Raw genomic sequence first — 5,768 nt, 5'->3', positions numbered from 1 at the left:
CAGCCAGAGTGCTCTTTGGAAGAAAGGATGATCTCACACACTTTGGGCAAGTTGTTATGGAGGGGATACTTCTCAGAAAGAGACATCATTCTTGCAAAAGTTGGGGGGGTCAGTGAAGGAAAGGAAGGCTCTCAACCAAATAGATTAATTGAAACCATGTCTGCAGCAATGGGCTCAGGTATGTCAGACCTGATAAGGATGGTACAGAAAAGGTCTAGGTCTGTTGTTTATATGGTCACTATGAGTCCTGCACAACTCAGTAGCAAGTAACAACAATGTGGTTGCAAGCTCATGGATATTAGCATCAGACAGCATGAGATAGAATCCCAACTATGCCATTTCCTGTCTATGAGAATTTGTATAAATTAGGAAATTTACACTTTTCTTATCCTTAAAATGACACCATTAAAAGTATCAATTGTGAGACTATTCTAAGAGTTAAACAAATGTACTGGGTACAAAGCTTCTGGTAAGAATAAGTAACTGTTACCTTTGAGTATTACCATCATCATTACCCATCATATCTTACTATTTACCACACTACCATTTAAGTCACCAAAGCTCTCACCTAGATTGTTCAGTAGACTCGTGACTTGCCTACTGCTGCTGTGCCCACACAATCCTCCACCCAATTTTCATCATCTTACTAAAGATGAGTTATCCTTCCGGAATGGAAAAATGACTGGTTCAAGCCTCTGTCCATACACAGGCACAGAGTAAAACAAAACTTTCTCAAGATGTCTTTAGTACAAACCTGAAAGTTTTTTTTGTTTTTTTTTTGTTTGTTTTTTTTTTTTTTACAGAACTCGCAGGGTCTATTTATTAGGAAAGGGATGTCAGTGCTTTTATCAAAGATAAACCTAAAAGTTTTAACCTAGCTCCTGCCCATCCTCCACAGCCTGTTTCCACTTCTCTCTCCCAGCCTTTCTCTGCCTCAGCTGTGCTAATAGATCTCTTATGAAAGTTCAGTGCCTGCTTCCTCTAGCCTTGCTGTTCACTAAAATGGGAATTTTGCCACCACTTTACTCCTTTCACATCTCAGTCCTAAGACTTCCTGAAGTAGCTCAAGTTATATATTGTTTCCAAAGTCTAAATCTCCTCCCTTTAGCTCAGTAAACATATGATATGACCTCCTTAAAGCTTCTTCTCTCATGTCTAGCTTGCCTACATATTTTAAGTTAGTGTTATGTTAGGGTTGTTGTTGTTGTTGTTATGTGCCATCAAGCCACCTGCAACTCGAAGCGACCCTATGTACAACAGCCCTAAACCCTCTTCTATCCTGTGCCAATCTTATTGTTTCTAACACACCTACTCTCATTACCCCAGTCACTGAACCAATCCATTTCATCCAGAGTTTTCCTCTTCTGCACTGTCCCTCTATCTTCCCAAGCATTATGTCCCTCTCCAAGGACCAGTCCCTCCTTGCAACATATCCAAAGTATGTCAGACAAAGCTTCAGAATCCTTGCCTCCAAGGAGCAGCCTGGCTTCACCCTCTCAAGGACAAACCTCTTCATTCTCTTAGCAGTAAATTGTTTATTCAGTATTCTTCTCCAACACCACACCTCAAAGGCATCAATTCTCCTTCTGTCATCCCTAGTCTTTGTCCAGCTTTCTGATACATAGCAAGTAAGTGCAAAAACTATAGCCTGGATCAGGCATGCCTTAGTCTCCAGACTGAATCCTTGCTCTTCAGTACTTTGGAGAGGTCCCTGATAGCAGATTTTCCCAATGTAATTTGTCTTCTAATTTCCTGGCTGCTGGTGCCAAGATTGTTGATTGTGGAGCCAAGCAAACTAAAGCTGTTAACAATCTCACTCTCTTTGCCATTTTTGCTTATCACGATGCTGGGCATTACCCAGCTTAGACTTGATCAAAAGGAAAACTCCAAAACACACAACAGTGATAGCCAAATCCATTTTCATGAATTCCATTCTGAATCAAAAAGATTAATCGACTTCTGCTGCAAGGCGGCTCTAACTCATGGTGATCCTCCATGAGGTTTCCAAGGCTGTAAACCTTAGACTGCTCAGCAATCTCTCTCTAAGGAAATAGTGGATTTAAATTGCCAACCTTTCTGTTAGCAATGCAAAATGCTAGACACTAGGGAGCTCTGCTTGGGTCATCTGCATGATGCAGGTTGTTGAGTCTTCTTCCAATCTTAATGCCACGTTCTGTTTCAAAAAGTCTAACTTGTGTCAGGGTTGATAAGGATGGCACAGAATAGGACAGTTTTCAGATCTGTTGTTCAGGGTACACTATGAGTCATACTTGACTCTAAAGCACCTAACAGCAAGGGAGCTCTCTGGTGGTGTAGTCCATGAAGTAAGTATTCCATAGGGAGTTGAACTGCAAAGACAAAGACAGCACCTCTCTGTATTTCACCAGTGTCTCTGCAGGTGAAAAAGAGACTGTCTCTGCCCTTATGATTTACAGTCTCAGAAACCTGCTGGAGGGTCAGCTATGAGTCTGTCTTGACAGGCATTTGGGAAGGGGTGGGGGACTACAGTAATGTTACTAGAGCTCCCTAAACTAAAAGGAGGAGGACAGTAAATATTAAATTAACAAACGAACGAATGTAGGGAGAGGTTAAATGACCTTCTCAGAAACTAGGCTCTCACACTCAAAAATCCCCAGGCCCAGGATAAAAGAGAACAATCCGTTGGAGTTTTCAAGAACGTAAATCTTTAGTAGGTTTTTTTCCTCACATAATCTTAGTAGGTTCCAAAGGCTCACCTTCGAGCTAACCAGCAATACCTTAATCACCCACCCAAATCTAAACCCAAGTCATTCCTACCCAGTCCATTCCGGATCATGAGTCCCACCATCAGCTTCTATGGCTGTACATCTTTACGGGGTGGAGGTAGGGAGGGGGGAGAAGACTGCTCATCTTTCTCCTTCCAAGGCTGATGGTTCAAACTACAAAGCTTTCCTTTAGCAGTTCAATTCAGGTAAAGCAGCAATTTCTGCACCACTAGGATTACTTCTCCTTAACCACAGAGACTTCTTAGGACACAATTCCACGCAGTCACTTCTCTGTGACTATTTTTTTAAGGCTAGCTTTGGCTTTTGGATCATTCTTTCTAGGCCTGGTGGGAACACCCTTGGGAAGGAACCTAAAAGGAACACCTAGAAACCAACAGGCGCTGGGGAGAGGTGGGCGGGAGAAGGGCAGCCGGGGCGGAAGTGCGGGGAGCCGGGCGGAAGTGCAGTCTCGGGGCAGCCGGGCGGAAGTGCGGGGTGCTGGGTGGAAGCGACGGGGAGACTCAGGTAGGTCAGGGTGTCGTGGTCCAAGCGGGTGGGCGCAAGAAACCTCTGTCCTGAAACCAGAAGAGGGCATGACACGGGAAGGGAACCTGCGAGCACTTAACTGGTCGCACTCTGCCAATTTCAAGTTGTTGTTAGAAGGGATTTAATTAAGCCAGAAGCCATACATCCCTGGGCGACCGGGGGCAAATTATAAATAGGTGTATTTGTTTGTACACGTGCTTGCAGGCAGCAGTGTTCAGCTATGCGACCCAGTAAACCGGCGGGGAAAGGCAGCTTTTTATGAAAAAGCAGACAATATCTACACATCAGACTTCTTCCAGTGATTCACAGATGCTCTGTCCAGGGTTTAATTAAAATCTATGAAGTGGCAATATAATCACAGTTGGCAGCCTTCAGAGGTGACTGCCCTTTTTAAATACAGTCAATAGTTTCGAGCAGCTGTGTTGACCTTTAATTGAGGGTGAAAATGTTGAAAGGTCCAGGGCAGAACTTTGCATAGAGGCTTGCTGGATTGCCTCGCTGGACCTCCTCTCTTGTTGGGTAAAAGTGAGCTGCTTCCAGTGCACTAAGCAGTGCAAGAAAGCAAACACTGTACAATGCTCAACAAATACTTAACTTTGTCAGTCACCCCTTACAAATAATCAGCTCCTAACAGTTTTTAAATAAGTCCAAAGTTAAAAAACAAATGCAGTATCACGCTGATGAAAGCAATAGCAGTAAATCGCTGTTAGCTTCCTAGGACTTATTTTTTAATAACCTCGTTGTTGTTACGTGCGGTCAAGTAGACTGCGACCCGTAGCGACCCTATGTACAGCAGCTATTTTTTCCCCCTTCATGTTGTTGTTAGGTTTCACTGAGTCAGCTATAACTCAGAGTGACCCTATGAACAGCGGATCTGAACTCTGCCCTATCCTGCATCATCCTCACTGTCCCTGACACACTCAAACCCATTGCTGCAAGTTGTGTCACTCCCATCTTACCAGTCGTCTTCGCTTTCACAGACCCTCCACCTTTCCAAGCATGAGGCCTCCTTCCAAGGACTGGCCCCAACAACATGCCCAAAATATCTATTATTGTTATGTACAGTTGTTTCAGACCCGACCCATAGCTGATCCTCCAAAGGGTTTTCAGAGGCACTAAATCACACTGGAGGAGAGTGCCCATCCTTCTCCTGCTGAGCAGCTGGCAGATTCAAACCACATACCTTTGGATTGGCAGCATAACTCCTTACCAGCTGAGCTCTCTTAAAGTATAAATAGTGTGTAGACTATTTTTTAAGGGTATTAAGACATGAAGTAATACATAAAACACAATAGTAATACACTATATGTAGTGTTTCATATATTACTTTATGTTTTAATGCCCTCTAAGGAACATTTTGTCCCATTTAGGGAGCTCTAGTTGCCTAGTGGTAAGAAACTGAACTGCAATTTAAGTTCGAATCTACCAGCTGTTCCCTAGGAGAAGGGTGGACATTCTCCTTCCATGTGATTTACTATCTCTGAAAACTTGATGGAAGGTCAGCTGTGGGTTGATTCTGACTCAACTGTACACAACAACAGCAGCAATACACTAGAAAGTCCTAGTGGCCTAGTGGTGCAGCTGTGCTGTAATCCTAAAGACAAACAGAATCCACCAACTGCTCTGCGGGAGAAGGAAGGACATTCTCCTGAGTGATTAACTGGCTTTGAAAATCCCCCTGGAAGGTCAGCTGTGGGTAGGTTCTGACTTGAAGGCACGCAACAGCAATAACATGTGCCAGTTTGACTGAGATTCCTCAAGGAGGGAAATAGGATATGTTAAATCGCCAGCAATTTCTAGCACATTTTCCACCACAAACAGAGCCCATGTAACTACACATCACCATGGGTAAATAGCACTTGCAGTCGTGTTTCTCTCTGCACAGTGACAAGACGTTGAGGTAGCTGTTAGGCCTCAGTCTTCTCAGGAATTCTTTTACTAAGGAATAACTTATAAAATGCCTATGAAGCTCCTTTCCAAGAGGCACCTGCCTCAAGGTATGAAAGTTAGATTATAAATAAGGGAGACTGAAGAATTGCTGCTGCTTTTGAATCGTGTTAGCAAGAAATAGCTAGTATAACATCTTTCTCTCCTTGCTGTCTAGTCAGAACTAACTCTTCGCTGACTCATAACAGGTTTGGGAGACTGTAAGTCACATGAAAAGAGATTGCCAATCTTCCTGCAGAGTAGGTGTAGATTCGAACCAGTGAAGCATCACCTTTGGATTAGCAGCACATCTCCCTACTGACTATGCCACCAGAGCTCCCAGTATACAGTACATTGTAAAATAAATTAACAAATCTGCCTTGGAAGAAGTGCAGTGCTTAGAACGAAGGAAGGATAACAATACTTTGTCATTGACTATGCAAAAGCTTTTGACTGTGTGGATCACAACAAGCTATGGCTAACTCTGAGAAGAGTGGGAATCCCAGAACATTTGATTGTGCTAATGCGAAACCTATACTTGGACCAAGAGGC

The sequence above is a fragment of the Elephantulus edwardii genome, unplaced genomic scaffold (assembly GCF_000299155.1).
Source record: "Elephantulus edwardii isolate Elephantulus edwardi_28Jun2011 unplaced genomic scaffold, EleEdw1.0 scaffold00046, whole genome shotgun sequence".
Lineage (NCBI taxonomy): Eukaryota > Metazoa > Chordata > Mammalia > Macroscelidea > Macroscelididae > Elephantulus > Elephantulus edwardii.
Note: the sequence above shows the minus strand (reverse complement) of the source record.